At 42.7% G+C, this 21,975-nt stretch overlaps 1 long non-coding RNA gene across 1 annotated transcript; it reads left to right on the forward strand.

The window, feature by feature from the left end:
- The first annotated feature begins 409 nt into the window (after positions 1-409).
- LOC135173327 (uncharacterized) lies at positions 410-2,248 on the forward strand. The gene is made up of 3 exons (XR_010301288.1): positions 410-480; positions 1,134-1,225; positions 1,693-2,248. It is a non-coding gene; the product is annotated as an uncharacterized LOC135173327 (long non-coding RNA).
- The last annotated feature ends 19,727 nt before the right edge of the window (positions 2,249-21,975 follow it).

Consider the following 21,975-nt stretch of genomic DNA (forward strand, 5'->3'; position numbering starts at 1 on the left):
GGGAGGTAGTTGAGCTCCCATCCCTGAAGATATTCAAGGTAAGGCCTGATAAGGCTCCAGGCAACCTGATCTAGTTGAGGATGCTCCTGCTGACTGCAGGCAGTTTGAACTAGTTGACCTTTGGAGTTCTCTCCTACCCAGACTGTTCTGTGATTCTGTGGTTCTATGATCTGTTGTTGGAACTGGACCAAGGAATCCAAGCTTATTTAGTTCTTCCTCATCTAGAAGCTGTTCTACATCTTTGATCATACTGCTTGTTGTTTCAGGCTCCCTATCTTGAAGCATAAGACATTACAACAAAAGGATACCTTCTACAAGAGGCTTCTCTCATCCTGCAGCAGGTGAAAAACGTCAAGTCACAACAAACTACTAATAGGTTCCACCTTGTTTCTGACTGAGCCCTAATGGGTTTTGATTTCCTCCCATCTCCACACCAAACCAAATGAACAGTGTTTCTTGTGCGTGGTTATATTTTTATAGGTAAGCACCTCATAAAATATTTTTTCTGAAGACATTTATCAAGAGAGACTTAAAAAAAAAAAAACATAAGGAGAGGGGAAGGTGGGACAGAAACACAACATATGCTTTTCAGCTTCCACAGAGCCCTGCAGCAGCAGCCTTCATGCGAGAGGTGACACTTCGCACATTACAACAGGGAATCAAAAGATTTGTACTCAACACTCCATATATATGACTCTCCATGGCTTCATTTTGAAAGGGTGATTATTGGTTTGACATGAGGGAGTATTTTACATCAAATGCTGAAAGTTCTCTATGTACATAGCAATAATCACTGGATGCTGTTTTTTCTTACTGCATGGCTTTCAATAATAAGCAATCACAATAATAATAGTAAAGTTCTGCAAAATTATCTCACTTGTTTTCCAAGAATCCCCAGGGGCTGATATTTGTCATTTAATGTGAATGCTCCCTGCTTTGCTTCTCTTACTCAGACATATCAAAGAAGTGCAGACATATGGGAAGTGTGTCGCTCAATTTGATGGCATCTCTGTTTATTATTATCTCTCTGAGCTGTAGTAATTGTAGTTTGGTTGTCAATCGATTATTAAACCAGAAGTTGTAGGTCTCCTGTTAGGCATTTCTGAGGATCTCCTACTTTCTACCCACAACAGTTCAATGTGCTCAAAAGTAGTGGACTGGCTGTGGAAAAGATGACAGGCAAAGCATCTTAAATTCTTGTATGAGCCAAGAACTGGAGCACCTGGTGAGTTTAGATAAGACCAGTTTGTAAATATATTCTTTATAAGCATGTTTGCATGTCATTCTGGGCTAACTGGGATCTTTCAGCACATGCACCTTTGAAGAAAGGACAGAAGGATATCTGCAACAAGCTTAGATAAGGAAATAGTACAGTCAAAGAGAAAGATCTGATTTGGAGACATACTGCAGCATGGTACCTACAAAATGTAGTCTTTATTCACATCTGTTTTCTGCAGAAAAGTTGCCTTATTCAGCTGATCTGAGATACACACAACAGAACAGTTTCTCCTCTCTCCCTCCTTTCCCCCTACTATTAACCTTACAGACAAATGAGCTGATATTGATGAAAAAAAAAAAAAAAAAAAAGGCTGGATCAGTTAGAGATAATTTGTGACTTAATGGTTTCAGTACCTATTTTTCCTAAACTTTTGCACTTTCTGCTTTTTATTTTTTCATCTTATTGTTCAAAAGAAAGATGCCAGCAGCTCTGAGATAACATCTGAAAGATGAAGTACAGAAGCAAGGATCCAAGTCTGACAGAAATTGACAGCAGTAGATGACAATCTGTCCAGTTTCCTGGAGCTGCTTCTGTAAAAGACCTCTCTGGTAAAGTCCAGACTTAAAGAGGAGCTTACATGTTCCCCAGCTGTGACCAGATTTCCACGGAGTGAAGCTCTGATTGTGCAAGACTCCTGCTGCTATAGCTCTTTATAGCCATGCTTTCCTCATCCATGCAGCCTTCAGTAAGTCATATTTCATGACCCCATCAGGCAGAGCCTTTTAACTTGTTCTCTCCTTATCCAGTGCTATTCTTATTCTAGTTCTTAGAGTCTCACAGTCTTGCAGTCTTTTGGCCTTGCCTTGGCTCAGTATAACCAGTCTCACCTGATAACAGCTGTTAAAGCATTTTTCTTCTCTCTGCCTTCTTCAGCAAACACCAGTCAAGTCCATAAATTAACAGTTCCTCTTGTTCAAAACCCAGAGACAGGTTTTCCAGAAACTTTTTGGAAGAAGTATGAAGTACAAAGGAGCTATACTTGTTACTGAGGATTTCCTCAGCTCAACAATCAGTATTAGGAAAAGAAATAGTGATGACACCAAATCTAAAATGTCATTTACTCTGTACCTGATGCAATCAAATGCAAGATCTTCTTTCCCACCTTTTCTTTCTTCTATGTGCCTTTAGTTCCTTGGATGCCTTTTCACTCTATGTATTTTCTTTCTTCCTTTTCTTTTTCTTTTTCATTTCTATTTTTTTTCATGATTTTTGTGGTTTTCTCTATACATGCACCTATCTTGTAAAGTTATTCCTTTATTTTTTGTCCTCTGTTTTAGACTTCCTACCACTAACATAGACTTATTTTTCATTTGTTTCCTGGCAAGTATGTCTTATGCCTCTTGGGATGAGAAGTCTCCTGGTGCAGCTATTTGTAATTTTGCTTCATCAAATCAGCTGGGTGGTGTTGGCACCAATTTCCTGCTTGTAGGATGTTTCCTCTGCCTGTCAGATTTGAGGAGCCAGGTGTAGGGACAACTCTAGTTCAGACCACTATAGTCCTGTGGTTCTGCAAGTTTCGTTAATCGTCCCACGATTCCACAAGTAAGACTCACCCTGAGGGGAGAGGCCAGCAGCATTCTTCACACAAGTCAGTACACTCTTGCCTGGCCAGCTAGCGAGTGAGTTATGAGCAGTGCTGGCCACTGGCCACAGCAAGTACCTTTCAAGGCAAGATGCTGAATACAGCAATCTCAGCAAATCGTTTTGGATGTATGCTGACATGGCTCAGATCAGATGATCCGGGAGTCAGTGCTGTAAGAGCCTTCTCACACACAGCTGTAATGCAATTGCACAAGCTTGGAAGTAATTCTGCACCAAACACTGAGCCTTGCTGTGTTCCCCTGCTGACTAATTTATGTAACAGCTTGCAGGTAACAGAGACAGATTTTTTTTTCCCCAGATGGATTAGAGGTAAGCACACTCATAAATAGCAATGAATCTCTCCAGCCATACGCACGTGTCCGTGCAGACTACTGAGTTGTTTCAGTATTTTCTTCCCTCAAAGAGCAGGTCTGCTGCAACTGACAACTTTCACTGCCACCAAAGCACCTTGAATCTCAGACCACTCCACTTTGTCCTCAAGGCCACAATAATAAGTAGGTTCTTAAATCCATTGCATCACTCCTGAGATGCTGACTCTCCTGCACTTATGAAAATGTACAGTTTTATGCAAAGAAACAAAAACTTTATAAACAAACTTCACCAGCACAAACACCCTCCCCCCACCCCCTTAATTCTGGGCAGTTTACAAAAGCTATGAAGTAGAGCCTTCTGTGAATGCAGGTTCCTCCAAATACAGTCTCAGTTGCATTTCTCCTTCCTGTTTTTGATGCTGCCACCAACAGATACATAGCTTTCCAAGATTATTTTCCAAAAAGAGGATCATAACAGAAAAGACCTCTCAGCTACCAATTTTCAGGTGATGCTCTCATCTTATCTTAAAACCAGGGGAGAAGGAAAGCATCTGTAGGGAAGAAAGTATTTTCCCCTCTACAGTTGAGCTGGTAGCCTGATAGCAGTCTTCGCAATGATCATGAACATCATGTTTACAATGAGAGAACATCTGTTTTGGCCTGTCTGATAGAGGTGAAGTGTGTGCCCTTGGTGAACACTTATCTGCAATAGCTCTAATCTTTTCAGAATGAACCCACTGAATGAAAAACTTAGAGAACAGTTGATGTGATTCTCCAGGAATGGAAGAATGCTGCTGTGACTTGCTTTCACAACAGCCATATTGATTTTAATTGCATTGAGACGTGTCCAAATGAAGAATGGACACTGGGTTAAAAATTTTAGCTGTCTATTTTAGGAAATAGACAGCTAAATAGACATTGAAAATCATCTGAAAGTATTTTGCTAGTAGACCCAAGTACAACCACTCAACATCCCACACTCCTGCTCCAGCAGAAGACACATTGAGAATACCTTACAGTTGAATACTTGTGACTGAAATTCCCAAGAGCAAGTGGCAGTGAATGAATTCAAGTCTTGGCTAGTAAAGAAAATGGGAGGGAAATTCCTAATGGTTTGCTGTATTGTCTGAACTGGCATGTATGTTCTGATGATCAGTTTCAGACCATACTGCAGATCAAAATTTTTGCTTCTGCTGGAAAAAGAACTTCTGAGACTCACATGAGGCTTAAGGAAGACTGCATGTGAACATGTTTGGATATTTTCATCTACTGTTAAACAGAGCTCTGCAGAAAACACAGTAGCCCCATTTACATTATCTGTATTTTTATTTGTACTGAAATGATTTACATTATCTGTATTTTTATTTGTACTGAAATGATTTACATTATCTGTATTTTTATTTGTACTGAAATACTAGCCTCAACAATTTTTTTTTGCCTTTTGCAAACTAGAGGCTCAGATTAACGTATTTCATAAGTTAATTTTTCCTCTCTGAAGCCTGAGTTTTTTTCATTACAGACATGAAAAACATTTTGGCTTTAAACTATATTTCTTTTGTAAACCTTTACAGGAGCAGCTGTGCTTACTATAAGCATGACATGATACAAACCCATATTGTTCCTTGCAAAAGAGTGAAGGATTGAAAAAGGATGAGAAGAAAAGAGAGAGGCCAGGACCTCTTCTCTCTGGTCAGGCACAGACCTTCCTAGGACTCCTTCTGAGCCCTGTGGGGGGCTGGCAGGAAAGAATTTGTAGCCACAGGGACATGTTATCCAGAACCAAGGATTGAACCTAATTGTAAGCAGATTCTATCCGCCTTTTTTGGATGAATGATAGCCCACTGGCATGTGACCTGGCTTGGCAATTTCCCTGCAGTGTCCAGGCTGCCATAAGGAGATACGTAATGTCTAGTGTGATAGGAAACTCTTTAGTGCAGATGGTACAGAGCTGCCTCAAAAAGTGACTCATTATGAATCCTCTCAGAAATCTCAGCTATAAAAATCATAATGGAAAAAAAGCACAAGAAAGTGCAAAGTGTCTTAAGAACAATTTGTTCCACCTCCTGTCTTCCATTTTAGATACAAAAGGCTGTATTCCACGACCATAAGCAACTTCTTTCCTTTCATTGTGTTTTTTTTTTTCACTGGGCAAAATTGATAGGATGAGATATTGGAATTGTGGAGTTGTAGGGAGCTCTTGGAGAATGCAAAGTGACAGCTTGCAATGCTCTGGCCACTCTTTAGGGAAGAGAATTGACTTCTTAGAAAATGCTGTATATAGACAAGGTCTTGTCTCCCTTTTCCACTTCCTTTGTCCCTCCAACAATAGGTGGACACATTTAATCAGTAAAAATTATGCCTATGGTTTTCCCAAGAGAATCAGCAGATTTTAGTACAGAAATAGGTCCTGAACACCTGTAATCCCTGAAGAGGTCTGGGTGTATTTTTGCACATGGTGTGCCACTAAAGACAAGTTTTTAATTATTTCATTTGGATTCTCACACATTTTCACTTGCTTTTCATTATAATCCATTGATTTGCTTACAGGTTGTCTGTGTTACTGTGATGGCAATAAAGGCACATTGTATTCTTACTCCACAGTTGCTGTCCCAGCATTTCAACATGATTCAGCAGGAAATCCTCGCATTTCCCCCACTTACACTAGATTTGCAGAGTAGTTCATATGAGAACAAACCAGATTTTTCTGTTAAGAAATCAATCCCAAAGTTCATCTCTCTCCTATCCTTTGTAGATTAAGCCAGGTCAGACCAAACATCTGGTCCTCTGGCCACCTGCAAGTCATACAAGTGCTTAGGACACTTGGTCCAGGAAACCACAACAATTCTAGTCCAACCCAGAACTGCACAGAGCTTCCTGTGGAACTGTGTACAGCTGATCATTAATAAGGCATTACTCTCACTCCATTCAGGCAAGCAGAAATGGAGCAGAATTAGTACCTGAGAATTTTTTTGATGGCACTGAGTAACCTCCTTGCCATTCAAAGCATATGTTGAATCTGAGTGAGCTGAGGTGTCTTTTTGGCCATAGGATATGCTTGGGATGCGACTAAAAATACTGAAATACATATAAGGAAATAGTGACCACCTTGACTCATTTACATATTGTGGTACACAGTGACAGTTTTCAGATAGAGCTCTGCCTGTCTGTGGTGAAGCAGATGAGACAGGTCCTTTCAGTGAGAAGGAACCCAAACATGGTAATCTGTGGGGAAACAGCATGATGTGTGCAGAGGTCTCAGCTGTAAGAGCAGGAACTTAAACAAAATTATCTCTCAGTGGTAGTATTACGTTTGCTTTTTTGAACCCTCTGAACAATATTTGTCTGACACATTCAAACTTAGACTTCACATTGACTTCCAAAGTGATGATCTGTGCAGGGTAAAGCAATTGTGCTGATCACAGAATGTGTTGGCTTGGAAGGCACTGATAAAGGTAATCTCCTCCAACTCTCACACAGTACAGCAGTTGCAGAGGAGCACAGAGGGACAGCAAAGAGATTCTATTTTGAAGATATGACGCTGATATGTCAGCACAACATGGATAGGCAAGTACATCTACTACTTATCAGCTGACATTTTCCTCCAAAATTCAGATGAGTTTTCCCCCAAGATTCAGACTGAAACTCATTCTAGTAATAAGATCCCAACTATGCAAGGCATTGTTTATCTGTAAAAAGGAAATGAATTCTGTGTCTGTATTTAATATGCAATGTATGTGCTCGCACCACACAGCATAACACTGTATATATAGGCTGTAAAATGTTGGCTCAGGGGGGTTCTGGGAAGAAAAGTAAGAAACACAATCCTGAATCTTTCTCTGCCATGCTATAAAATTAAACATTTTTTCTTTTTTGTCAGCATAAACAATTTCATTTTAGAATCAAGCCCCAGGAATGCAGACCTGTGATGAAAATATATAATTCAATTTGAAGCTGAATATTTGGTGATGAAAGTATTCCCAGGAATAATATTTAAAGAAGGATTACATTCTTCCATACTTAACTTGCTTACTTTATTTTTATTTTTTTTTGGTGTCAAAGTAAACAAAGGCACTCTCACATCTGACTCACTGCATCAGAAATGGTGACTGATGAGGTTTTGTGTTTCTCTGTACTCACGCATAACTTGCACAAGTTAAAATGTCCGTAAGGTTGCTTGCAATTGTGTTTCAGATTTGCTATGCTCTGCGATTGCTAACTTTCAATGTGAAGGAATTCTCAGGAGGTGTGAGACCTTGTTATTGAGCTTGCAGTCCTGCAGAATCTTTCAAAACTCTTGCATACATGGTAACGTATTTATTGGCAGTGATCGAATTATGCGATGTGGGAACGCAGAATGCAGAAGAGTTGTGGGGTGCAGGTGCAGGAGAGCTGTGGGAACGGAGTGAAGGGAAGAGGCAACAGGCAGATCCTTGTAATAACAGACCTTGCTTCTCACATGCAGAGGCCACCTATCTGAGAAGGGGTAGATGTTGAACCTTCGCTAACGAGAATAACAAGGCATTACTTATGCAGATGTGGTGGATTGTCCCTGACTACTTATGCTAATGTGTAGGCCTGTGCTCTACTGGCTGAGTGTATAAATTCAGGCTGTCATGATCAATAAACGGCTTCAGCATAATTCACACTGAATCGTTTCTGGAGCCCCTCGCGGCGAGTTGTGGCCATACTGGTTTATGGACTTGTTTACTGTGGCCCGCTGGCAAGTACTGATAGCAGACAACGAGGCCTGCAACAATGCAGTAGACTCTTTATACTGGCTCATGAACATTTTCATTTTTGGAACTATCTTCCATCCTTCTCCTCAGACTACTTAAAACTATGATTTTAGAACAAATTAGAGGAAGAAAAGATTTTTTTTTTTCCTTCCTTCCCCCCCACCCCACTCCCTTCATCCAATCAACAAATCCAAAAAAGAAATGAATACCTTGCTACAGAGGTGGTTGGTAAGCTGCCTTTTTCTGGGTGGACAAAAATTCACTGAACAAATTACAATGAATTTCCTGAACCACAATCTTATAGTCTATCTAGGGGAAATAGTGTGAGTAATGGTGTAGTTCTGTGCTCTTTAATGTTCTTTATTTCAAGTCCAGACTTTGTCTCATTAGGCATGGACACAAGCTGCAAAGTTTAGGTTCAGTTTCTTTTTAGTGAGCATTTTGAAAGTTCAAAAGTGTGTATAACTAAGTTGTTGCTTTTATTCCCCCAGACTGCTACATGGAAAGGCTCCTGCTGTGAGGTTTGGATCAAATTTGTGGTTTTGATTCAGTTCTATTTTTGTTTCTAATGTAGTCAAGTTCGCAGTATTCACAGACTGTCATAAACTCCCTCTGTTAAACACACACATTGTTAAAACATGCAGAAGACTTGGCTCAGACTGAGCATTGCCTAATGGAAGCCAGCAGAACCATGGGCTGGAATGAACTCCTAGCTGCAGTGTATGACCGCAGTGAACACCTGGGCTTTCTGGAACCAGCTAAATAAATGGCATTTTCATAGGAACCGTATCTGAGAGCTGCTTGAACACTATGCATCCTAGCTCAGGCAAGAGAAGTTCCTCCAAAGTGCTCCTGCTGCTCCAGGAGGGGCTGTCTCAGGGACTGTTCAACTTTTGGAAGAGGAGGTGGTTTTGGCTATGGTGCTTGCATAGTAACTGTACTTCTACAGCTGAAAACAAGACTTGTGCTTGAATTATCAATAAAGTATGGCCAGCTTTTCGAGCTGCTTTGTGTGCGCCAACTTCTGGTGCTACAGCTGAAGTCAGGAGGGTTTGGTTGTCATAGATGTTCCTTGGCACAGCCAAAGAACTGTGGCTTTTGACCATTCATGTACAAAGTCTTGAACAACTCTACTCCCAAGACCACTCCACACCAGCACCTGAGTCCCAGTAGCTTCTTTCAGTTTATCTCCTCCTACACCGCCTTTCCACTGCCCTCCTTTTGCACACGGTGAGGCACAGGAAGGGACATATAACCAAAGCAGCAAAAGGTTTGTGGGCAGTCTGTGGCCCAGCTGAGAGCCCTCTCCCTCACGTGCTGATGTTTTTGGGTTTTTTTTGAAACTGGGATGTATGCCCCAAGTGGACCAAGACTACTTCATTTTGATATCGTGAGAGCAGATATGCTGTGCACCATGCCTGTGTGGGCTAGCTTCCTTATTTGCGTTGCACTGATAAGGCATTGCATGAATAACCCTTAATGCACCACACTGAGAAGAGTTTTAAGTGCAGATATGGCAGGCTGGTTTAGGGGAGATTGTGTTGAAAGTTAGAAACAAAACCTCAGTTTTCTTTGCCTGCTGTGTTGTAAAATCAACTATTTTTTCAGTCTGTATGAACAATTTCATTTTAGAACCGAGTCCCAGGCATGTAGACCTGTAATGGAAAAGTATAATTCAATTTGAAGCTGAACATTTGTTGATAAAGGTATCTCCAGGAATAATATTTAAAGAAATATTACGTTCTTCTATGCTTTTGTTATTTTCTTTCTCTGGCATAATAAATCAAGGCTTTGTGTATATTTCACCTCCAACACCTCAGGTAATACTTGATGAAGTTTCCTCAAGATTTTTGTACAGGCTTCTGAAATGGCTGCCACATTATTTGCCTTCACATAAGGCATCCTGGCCTGCATCAGGAATGGTGTGGTCAGCAGGAGCAGGGAGGTCATTCTGACCCTGGACTCTGCACTGGTTAGACCACACCTTGAGTCCTGGGTTCAGTTCTGGGCCACCCAGTTTAGGAGGGACATTGAGATGCTTGAGCGTGTCCAGAGAAGGGCGACGAGGCTGGGGAGAGGCCTTGAGCACAGCCCTACAAGGAGAGGCTGAGGGAGCTGGGATTGTTTAGCCTGGAGAAGAGGAGGCTCAGGGGTGACTTTATTGCTGTCTACAACTACCTGAGGGGTAGTTGTGGCCAGGAGGAGGTTGCTCTCTTCTCTCAGGAGAGAGAAGAACGAGAGGACACAGCCTCAGGCTGCACCAGGGGAGATTTAGGCTGGAGGTGAGGAGAAAGTTCTTCACTGAGAGAGTCATTGGACACTGGAATGGGCTGCTTAGGAAGGTGGTGGAGTCGCCGTCCCTGGGGCTGTTCAAGGCAGGATTGGACGTGGCACTTGGTGCCATGGTCTAGCCTTGAGCTCTGTGGTAAAGGGTTGGACTTGATGATCTATGAGGTCTCTTCCAACCTTGGTGATACTGTGATAAAATAAAAGCAAGGCTTTAAGGATTTTAACCTGCCACGCAGGATCCAGAAAACTGTGGGCTTTGACAGAATGGTAGGTCTGAACCAACTCAGGAGACAGCTGTTGACAACTATGAAGTCTATTGTGTCTGAATAGCAACACTTAGAAGTGTCTTTGATTTTCTGTGTGGAAATAAGAACAGAATCTTGCTCATGCCATAAATGCTTTTCAACCACTAAGATTCATGTGAGTGACAGCTGGAGATGATTATGTCTCAACTATGAGTATTTAAGGAGACTGCTGATGGTATCAGTGTTCCAAAGTGCAGGTCATTTGGTGAAATGGAAAGGACTCTGCATTTGTCACCAACAGTGGCACTCAGATGTGATGGTGGACATAGAAACAGGACCTTGATTGTGCACCTACCTTCATGCCCTCGGTGTCAGCCTGCACTCACCTACAGGCTCCTCAGAGCTGTTGAAGCCCCAGCAAATCAGAGCCATCTACATTTCCTCCAATCTCTGTGGAGGGTATGATTTGAAGCCTTAATGTCTCCTGGATGTTGTCTTCCTCAACCTTGTTAAGGCTTTTAGGTAAGCTTGTAGGAAGTGTGGGTTAAATGAATGGATAGAGAGGTGGAGGTGGAGTTCAAGAGGAACAGGGAACTACCAGAGAGAATCCAATGGAGGGCCAGAAAGATGATTAGGGGACTGGAGCATTCTGTCTTATGAGGAGAGGCTGAGAGACCTGGGTCTTTTTTGCCTGGAGGAGAGTGAGAGAATATCTGCTCAATGCATATAAATATCTACCGGGTGGAGGCTGTGAGGATGGGACCAGGCTCTTCTCAATGTTGCCCAGTGATAGGACAAGGAGCAACAGGTACAAACCAGAACACAGAAGGTTTCTTTTGAACTTATTAAGAAAATGCTTTACTGTGAGGGTGATTAAGCATTGGAATAGGCTGCCTAGGGAGGTTGTGGAGTCTCATTCTCTGGAGACTTTCAAAACCTTCCTGGACATGTCCCTGTGCCATCTGATCTAGGTGTACCTGCCTTAGCAGGGGTGTTGGAGGAGATGATCTCTGGAGGTCTCTTCCAACCCCTACCATTGTGTGGCTTTATGATGCTATGAGTATGAAGGAAGCCAGGGGGCAGGCTTATATCCTCACCTCTCCTGGACTGCCCGGAATATCTTGGCAGAGGCTGAAACACTGGGCAAACATACTCAGGAAAATCCTTCCATGGGGTAACCTTGCACATGGTTATAAATCTGTAAAAGGTTTATGGAAAGTCATTCTGTCCTTTGGGTCTCTTTTGCCTCCTTTTTGTGATGACTGAGAAAAAAAATATCTCCAGGAACTTGATATGCTCCTTATATGCTTACTTATAGTAAAAGGCACATATTTACAGTACTATCAGCATGCTAAAGTAGGACTCTCCTGATGTTGAGAACTTCTTTATATAGAGTCTTTTAGACTTAAAATATACTAATCCCAAAGTTTAAGTAAGCCTCTAAGATTTTTAAGTTGGACTGGTAGCAGATATACCTCAAAGTGCTGAAAAAATGTTTTGTCGGTGTCATTTTATCTCTAAACGGTGCAATATCTATTTCTCTGACAAAAAGGCTTGGTAATATCAAAGAACTCCAATGGACTGCTTCAGTTATAAAAGAAAATTAAGTTTGATACATGACTACTCACAGATCTTTCAAAAATATCATGGCAGAACAACCTTCAAAGAGTCAGTCTCAATAAACACTCAGCACAGCTGTGATATCAACCTTCTTTCCTGGGATACTGAAGTACTGCAAAAGCTTTCAGGAGTGGGAGGTATTTGCTTTGCAACCCAGCTTGAATTATTTCTATACTAGGTTTTATTGGATCTATATGTGGATATTTTAATGCCTCCTTAATGTTTATGGTGTATTTATTATCATTCCTACATTTTCCCTGCAGCTCTGCTGAAGAGTGACTATCTAAAGACGATGAAGCTATTTGCTGTTGTACCTTTAATTTACAGCTGCACCACATTTTTTATTTGAAGAGTTTGGCAGTGTGACTGACATCAATTAAGTTTCATTATGTCCATCTGAATACATAGTCCCACATAAAATGCATTTTAAGTCAGGGTGAAGTGAGTCCAGGAGCAATGTGGGCAACAAATAAAGTTTATGAAGGACCTGGGAAGGAACCTGCAGCTGGGAGATCCCTGTTGCCTACACCAAGCTACAAATTTTGGCACTAATCAGACCGAAAGCCTTGCTCTGCTGCTTGAATATTTGCTGCTCAAAATGAGAGGAGCTCACAACATTTCCTAGCGAGAAGTGTCTGCTGGCAGCAAAGGGAGATAGAGTTTTATTTGTCCTTAGATGCATGTACAGGCCCAGCCTAATTAACAAGGCAGTGTTGGAGTCTTTTGAGGAAGGAGTTTGTGTATTGTGCCCAGCAGTTCTAACATAATCTCAGCTACCCAGTGTATTTCAGCAGAGTTTCAGCATCCATAGTTGCTTATCTGAAGATATCTGTGCCATGAATTGTAGAATCACTATCAACCCAACACCACTATGCCTTCTAAACTGTATCCTGAAGAGCCATGTCTAGATGTGTTTTGTGTACCTTCAGGGGTTTTGACTCTACCGCTTCCCTGGGCAGCCTATTACAGGGCTTGACCACCACTTGAGGAAAGGAATTATTCCTAATATCCAAAACCTGGTGCAATTGGAAGGCATTTCCTGTCATCCTGTTGCAGTTACTTGGGAGAGGAGAGCAACATTCACCTTGCTACAACCTCCTTTCAGGTAGCTGTAGAGAGCAAGAAAGTCTCCCCTCAGCCTCCCCTTCTCCAGACTAAACAACATGAGTTCTCCAGACTAAACAACATGAGTTCTCTTGACTGCTTCTCACAAGACTTGTTCTCCAGACACTTCCCTGGCTTTTTTGCCTTTCTCAAGACCTGCTCCAGCACCTCCATGTCTTTCTTGTAGTGAGGACCCCAAACTGAACACAATATTCAAGGTGTGGTCTCAGCAGTACTGAATATAGAAGGACAACTACTTATCTGGTCCTGATGGCCATACTATTGTTAATACAGACCAGGATGATGTCAGTTCCCCTGGCCACCTAGACACACTGCTAGGTTGCATTCAGCTGCCTGTTGATCTACACCCGCTAGAGCTTTCTCTACTGGGCAGCTTTCCAGACACTCTGCCCCAGGCTTGTAGTGTAGCAGGGAGCTGTTGTGACTGAAGAGCAGGACCCTGCATTTGGCACCACTGAATCTCATAAAATTAAATTTGCCCCATCAATCCAGGCCATCCAGATCCCACTACAGAGTCTGCTTACCTCTGAGCAGATCAACTCTCAATCCCCTCATCCAGATCATTGGTAAAGATATTAAAGAGGACTACTTCCAGTACTGAGCCCTGGCAGGTGCTGTCTGCTAACTGAATTTAACACCATTCACTTTTTGGGCCTGGCCAACTGGCCAATTTTTAACCCAGTGAAATGTCCATCAAGCCATGAGCAGCCAGTTTCTCCAGGAGGATGCTATGTAAGACAGTGTCAAATGCTTTACTAAAGTCCAAATAAACAACATCCGCAGCCTTTCCCTTACCCACTGAGTGGGTCACTTTCATAGAATCATAGAATCAACCAGGTTGGAAGAGACTTCCAAGATCATCCAGTCCAACCTAGCACCCAGCCCTAGCCAGTCAACTAGACCATGGCACTAAGTGCCTCATCCAGGCTTTTCTTGAACACCTCCAGGGGCGGTGCCTCCACCACCTCCCTGGGCAGCCCATTCCAATGGCAAATCTCTCTCTCTGGGAAGAACTTCCTCCTAACATCCAGCCTGTACTTCCCCCAGCACAACTTGTTATAGGAGAACATCAGAATCATGAACACATGCTGACTGGGCCTGATCTCCTGGTTGCCCTGCATGTGTTGACTGATGGTACTCTAAGTGATCTACTCCATGACCTTTCCTTGCACTGAGGTGAGACTGACAGTTGTGCAGTTCCCTAGATCTTCCTTCCAACCCTTCTTGCATGTAGGCATCACATTTTCCAGTCTCCAGTCAACTGGGACCTCCCTGTTTAACGAGGAATGGTGGTAATTGATGGATAGCATCTTGTTGAGCTTCTACCATCTCCTTCAGTGCCCTCAGGTGTATGACTTCTGCCCTGGAGAATGCTGCTGGCCAGCATCCTTCATAAATTTGTCACTTGCCATCTTCCTTTCTGTTCACCAATTCTCATCTCCTCTGGTAGCCCTCTTACCCTGTAATTTCAGTTCAAACTTTTTTTTGTTGCTAAATCAGAGATCAAAACCGATTTGTCCCCTTTCTTCTGTCATACTAATTCTCCATCTCCTTTTGACAAAACAACTCAGACTAAGATTGTAGGGAAACCTGAGTGGGAAGTGATTTCAGAAGGTCACCTAGTTTAACATTTGCTTACTGTTTTCTGAAGTCTTTTCTGTTTGTCTAGTAATAGTAAGCAGACTCAGTTTGCACACCCAAAAACATTGCTTAGGTTCACAGTTTAATGACTGCTTTCTGTGTTGATGTTTGGGGTTTTTTTTGTTTGTTTCTTTCATAGAATCATAGAATCAACCAGGTTGGAAGAGACCTCCAACATCATCCAGTCCAACCTAGCACCCAGCCCTAGCCAGTCAACTAGACCATGGCACTAAGCGCCTTATCCAGTCTTTTCTTGAACACCTCCAGGGACGGTGCCTCCACCACCTCCCTGGGCAGCCCATTCCAATGCCAATCACTCTCTCTGTGAAGAACTTCCTCCTAACATCCAGCCTATACCTCCAATGACACAACTTGAGACTGTGTCCCCTTGTTCTGTTGCTGGTTGCCTGGGAGAAGAGACCAACCCTTTCTTTGTTTTTGTTTTACCAACGATTGGGAGCAGGTTTGGCCAGAATCTAAATAAGCTGTATTTGGAAACTTCTACACTGATATATTCTCAGTTTCTGTGACTCTTTGTGAACTGGATCTCAGACACATGAAAGTCTTTTATCCCTTCATGTCAGCCGTGTAGAGACTGTGTCTGATTGTAACAACATTTGCTGATTTTCAGTGCCCCATCCATAGAAACTGGGAAAATTGACAGAGTGAGTGTGATGTGTAGCCTGAACCTGATGAAGAGAGATGAGCTGTGCCACCTTCAGAGGGGTAGCTTTCTTGGGTGATTCCAGTGTGACAGTGAGTGCCTTGTTTGTCTTCCTTTTCTGTTCCACATTCTTCTAGGATGGTGTTCTCATGCATTGAAGAGGTGTTTTTTTTCTTGCAGTAGTTATGCTACACAAATTAATGATTCTTAGTTGCATCTGCAGGTTACAACATTGTGTACCTGGTGCTTGGATGCTACATTCATATGTAAGGGAGAATTTGATTCCTTGGTACTAAAATAAATGGAAATATTTTGTGGTTTGTGGTGGTTTGGGTGTTATCCCCCCACACACTTAAGAAGGTACCACAGCTAACTCAGTCAGACTCTGGGAATATAAATGAATGAAGCTATTTATTTACAGCAGCACAATATACAAGCAGATATTTACAGTATATACAGTTATATACAGAAATATACACGGTAAAAGGTAATACAGAAACACAACTCCCTTCCCAGAAACCTGAGTCCTGAGGAGGGGCTCTCAACCACCCCTGCACCTTCCTGTCATGGAGAGTAGCAAAGGCTCTCTAAGCTTTTTCTATATTGGGTAGTTTCTAGTGCCTCACATTCAAGCCAGAAGCATCGAAAAACCAAAACAATCTTTCAGTCCCATGGGAAGATTTCTCCCAAGATGGAATCATAGAATCATAGAATCAACCAGGTTGGAAGAGACCTCCAAGATCATCCAGTCCAACCTATCACCCAGCCCTAGCCAGTCAACTAGACCATGGCACTGAGTGCCTCATCCAGTCTTTTCTTGAAGACCCCCAGGGACGGTGCCTCCACCACCTCCCTGGGCAGCCCATTCCAATGGGAAATCACTCTCTCTGTGAAAAACTTCTTCCTAACATCCAGCCTATACCTACCCTGGCACAACTTGAGACTGTGTCCCCTTGTTCTATTGCTGGTTACCTGGGAGAAGAGGCCAACCCCCACCTGGCTACAATGTCCCTTCAGGTAGTTGTAGACAGTAATAAGATCACCCCTGAGCCTCCTCTTCTCCAGGCTAAACAGGCCCAGTTCTCTCAACCTCTCCTCATAGGATTTGTGTTCCAGGCCCCTCACCAGCTTCGTTGCCCTTCTCTGGACATGTTCCAGTACCTCAACATCTTTCTTGAATTGAGGGGCCCAGAACTGGACACAGTACTCAAGGTGTGGCCTGACCAGTGCTGAGTACAGGGGAAGAATAACCTCCCTTGTCCTGCTGGCCACACTGTTCCTGATGCAGGCCAGGATGCCATTGGCTCTCTTGGCCACCTGGGCACACTGCTGGCTCATCTTCAGCTTACTATCTATCAGTACCCCCAGGTCCCTTTCCTCCTGGCTGCTCTCCAGCCACTCAGTCCCCAGCCTATAGCGCTGCTTGGGGTTATTGTGGCCAAAGTGCAGAACCCTGCACTTGGCCTTGTTAAATCTCATCTCATTGGCCTCTGCCCACCCATCCAGCCTGTCCAGGTCCCTCTGCAGGGCTCTCCTACCTTCCAACAGATCAACACCTGCTCCTAGCTTGGTGTCATCTGCAAACTTACTGATGCTGGACTCAATGCCCTCGTCCAGATCATCAATAAAGATATTGAACAGGACTGGGCCCAGCACTGATCCTTGGGGAACACCACTAATGACTGGCTGCCAACTGGACGTGGCACCATTCACCACCACTCTCTGAGCTCTGCCATCCAGCCAGTTCTTGATCCAGCACAGAGTGAATCTGTCCAAACCATGAGCTGCCAGCTTGGCTAGGAGCTTCTTGTGGCAGACAGTGTCAAAGGCTTTGCTGAAGTCCAAGTAGACTACATCCACAGCCTTCCCCACATTCACCAGGCAGGTAACCTGATCATAAAAGGAGATCAGGTTGGTGAGGCAGGACCTGCCCTTCCTAAACCCATGCTGGCTGGGCCTGATCCCTTGGCTATCCTGTAGGTCCCTAGGGTAAGTGAAAGGTAAACACTGGCCATGTTTCCTTTTCACTTGGCCTTGCTTTCCAGACAACAGGGTATTGTTTTGGTTAAGTAGAAACGACTATCTTAGGCCTGCCCAGCACCTGCAGGTGGGCTGGCCTGAGGAGTGGTCTTTATATTGTTTAGGTAATGTTATCCAATTGTATAAGTTGCTTACTGTTTTTTACCAATGTATGTGAACAACGTAAAAGTGGTCCGAGTTGTGGGCTAGTCCTATTTTGGAACATTATAAAAAATGGTGGACAGGCCAGGATCGAGGCTTTTTGCTTTTTGCTTTTGGCTTTTGCTTTTGGCCCCTTGCGCCCTTGCCTTGCCTTGCCCTTCTGGGTTTTCCAGCCTTTCTGGTTTTTTCCCGGACTTCTAACAACAACAAACTGCTTGCCAATCTAGCCTCGCCTCGGGTGGACACTCCGAGTCGCAGAGGCAGAAAGCCTGCATGCCTGGACCCTCATCGGGAGAAAGGGACTCCCTACCAAGCTACAGACTGTGAGTAGCTGACGAACTATTAACTCAAACCAGAGACTCAAAAGAACTCTCTTTAAACATCATAGACTCTTTAATTTGCCATTTTCGGAAATGTTACTTTGATCTCAATTAAAAAGAATTCACAGTGGTGGTGTAGTTTCAGGAAGAGGGAATTCGCATTCTTTGCAATAAATCACTGATAAAATAGTCAACGCCTCGCGTATTTCCCCCATAAATTCTGCCACGAAACTGCGTTCCACGACACTTCCTCCTGCCCCTCTCAACCTTACCCCAGTCCTACAAAGAAAAGAGGTTCAGCCAAGAGGTTAAGAAGCAAGGTTAGTGGCAGTGAGGTTAGGGAGCTGCATCTGAGTCCAGAAGCCAGCCAGAAAGTGAAAACAAAATGGCGAAAGTGTTATCTAATGTTTACATTCTTCTTCAGCAAGACTCTGAGGGAAGGAGACATCACCAATGTTTTCCTTTCATAGCCAATTATCTACTTTATCTCACCAAAACATTCTACCCTGCTTCAAACTAGCACATGGTTACAGATAAAGGACATTACAGCTTTATGCTGATTATAGTATTTTTTTGGTAAAACATATCTGTATTTGAACTATCTTCTCTCTACCATTTCCCCTCTCTTCCAACATCTCTCAAATCATTCTAATATATAGGTACCAAATTAGTCTGTGTTCCAAGTTCAGCCTCCTCTGGCATGCTGGGTTTCAGCCTGTCAGTAGTTTGTAGGCTAAAGCACTGTAAACAGAGCTGTCCTTAGAAATGTAACAGCTTGATAAAAAAGGATAGTTTCAAAACCACTCAACAAAATATTCATCATGAGAAATCTCATACAATTGCTCCCCATGTGTAGTCAATATATCACTTTAACTACAGTGCATTTATCCTCTGTTTATCATCCCTTCTGAAGCCATGTGGAATACTCATCTTCACTAATCCTTGTCTATAGTATTTCCAAAGTACTTTACAAGCTTGGAGTAATGGACTTTAATGCCTTGCAGCAGCTGAGCTGGTAGCATATATGATACCTTAAATGTAACAATCAAAGGAGCATGAAAGATTTTGGTATTTCCGCTGGTTTGCAGATGTGCATTATCCAGGTCCAAAAACTGTAATGTCAAGTTTAGACTGAAAGTGTTTAAAACAGACTAATGTCTCACTGCTCTGTGTCAACAGCCCTATAATGTGAAAGGGTATTTTCTGATAGAGAAAACATTAGTATTAAATAGCAGTTACACAAACCCTATAGTAATTTCTTTTTTGTATGTGTGTCCATGAATAACTTTGTTCAAGATTTATGTAACGGAATGTATTGTTTTATTAATCCAGAGCATGTGATATTCTCCAGGTGCTAAGCTTTGATCTCCTTGCCCTTCTATGTATTGAGTTTCCTGGTTCTCACTGACACTGATGCTCTTGATTTAAGGTAATCCTCTTATTGTTGGAGACAGGAAAAAATGCAAGTGAACTCTGCAGTGAACCTGGAAGCTTTTTCATTTGTTTTGTCTCAGTTCTGATTGAATCTGTGCTACATTCAGTTCAGCAGAATCCAGCCACTGCATTTAGGAGTAAAAATACATCTTTCTGCAACATTTTATAGCATGGAATGTCATTTATGGAACATTATAGTACAGTTTGGAATGCTAGCATTCACTAACTTGAGGAGCTGTGGATTTATATTAAAATCAGTAGTGTAAAAAAATCTCAATCACTGGAAAGCAGTTTAGTGTGTCTTCTGGTTGGTAAGAGAGGGAAAGTGCATGAGTGTGGGTATGGGTGGAGTGGAAGGCAGGGGGCAGGGGAAAGGAGAAATGAAGTACTGCTTCATGAACAGCTGCTTATGTTTTCTGTTGCAGCTGACACTGTCCCCCCATCTCTTACCTTTGCTTTAGCGTTTTTCTTGACTATCTTGACAATTTATTTCACAGGCATATGTTGACTTGAGGCATATTGGTTCTGGGAATGGGTGCTGTTGGGCTGGGGTTGGTGGGATGGGCTGGGGCAGGTCAGAGCAGGAATAGAGCCAGGTCCTCCCTTGCACTCAACCTGCAGGATGCTTGACGTGATGCCAGGGACATCTGTGTGGGCCCATCCTCAGGGCCAGAGAGGAGGCTGAGGAGGAATACTCTGTGTTCTGAAATCAGGGATTGCGAGGCAGGTGGGGGAGGATATCTATTAGACATCTACATCACTAGAGCTGACACTGGGAATGGAGTATTGATTCAATATAGAACAGCAGGACAGCAGAGTGGAAAGACATTATCTAGTTTGTCTCCATGCCCCAGCTCAGCATAAACAATGCCAGCACACTGCTTTTGACAGATGTCCAGTCTGTTCTTGGTGAGCTCCCCTGTGGAAGACAATGTGTTCTCCCCCGGCAAGACCTCACTGAATTTTATGACAATTTTATTGCCATAAAAAAAAAGTTCTCCTAACATCTAACATTTTTTTTTCCTTTCTTACTGATAACTAGATTACATTACTTTTTTCCTTATCTTTTGTGGACACAGGGAAGAACATATTTCTTTTATGTTTGCTGGCACTCTTTTATGTAGCTGAAGACTCTTACTACTGTCTCTCCTTGGTCTTTCATTCTCTAACCTCAACAGTAGAGTACTTCAACCTTTCCCAGAGGATATATTCCCAGTAATTCTTCGTAACTCCTTGAAGCATGGCCAAACCTTTTGTGATCTGGAGATTTACCAGAGCCAAGTGGAACAGAAGAATTACTTTATGTGTCCAGTAGATTGCATGTTTACATAGCCATTTTGGTAGGGCAATTCAATTTTATTTTTGCAGCAACTATCTGTTTTAAATTTCTGCACAGCTTCTGCACTGGTACAACCTTTAGACCTCTTCTGTAGTACTGTGTCTCTGTCAAGGTCTCTTCATCATCTTTTGATATAGATGATTATTCTTCCCTTAGAACATTTCATCTCTTCTGGTTGAACTATATCTTACTTACTTCAGACCTGTCAAGCTTCTCAAGATCTCACTGATTTCCATCTTGTCCTTTGATGAATAATCTTGCTCAACTTTCCATTGTTTATGAATTTAATGAGAATGCTATCTGTTCCATATAGTCCATGCAAATATTAAGCAGTGCCAGTCCTGATGTAACTGCTATGGGTGTATTCATCTGAGAGGAGAAAGTGAATTTTAGGGGTTACAATGACTCAAATGAACCTCTGATGGATGAGAGAGGGTAAATCTACAGTGGAATACCTTACGTGGCCACCTCCAGAAAGAGGACATGGGGTTAGATTTTCGTGAGTTGGAACCACTTGGGCAACTCCTTTTTACTGGCCTAAAATTGAGAAGAATTCAGAAGAGTGTTTGTCACAGGTATTGCTCTGAAAAGAATAGTTGAGTTTGGCAGAACCTGGATTTAATTCCACCCAATACTTTTAACGCAATACTTACTGCTCTCTGGACCTTTTTTTTTTTTTTTTTTTTTGTGGACAAAATAAGAGTTTCTTTCCATTGATGCAAACCCCCTAAAGGGTTGTAAACAGCCACACAAGTGGACAGCTCCATTGCTGCAGTAGCTGGGACTGTCGTATTCACAGTGACCTCTGGAGGTCATCTAGTCCAATGCCCCTGTCAAGGAAGAAGGTCACACAGAGACATGTCCAGGTGGATTTGGAATGTCTCCAAAGATGGAGACTCCACCATCTCTCTGGGCAGCTTGTTCCAGTGCTCCAACACCCTTAAATCAAAGTTCCTCATGTTTAGGTGAAATGCCCTGTTTTTGAGTTTGTTCCCACTAGCCTTTAATACCAGGTCTGCAGGATACTGATGACTGCAGGACTTGGTGAACCAAGGATGAGGGGACACTTTGCCTCCCTGCTGCATGTGCTGCATGCAAGTATCTTGGGCAGGGGGGAGGGAGAACTTGGATACTTGTTGCCTGGAATTCCGTTGCTGTCAGGTGACACAATGCCTCCCAGAACAGGCAC

Source organism: Pogoniulus pusillus, chromosome Z (assembly GCF_015220805.1).
Source record: "Pogoniulus pusillus isolate bPogPus1 chromosome Z, bPogPus1.pri, whole genome shotgun sequence".
In the NCBI taxonomy this organism is placed as follows: domain Eukaryota; kingdom Metazoa; phylum Chordata; class Aves; order Piciformes; family Lybiidae; genus Pogoniulus; species Pogoniulus pusillus.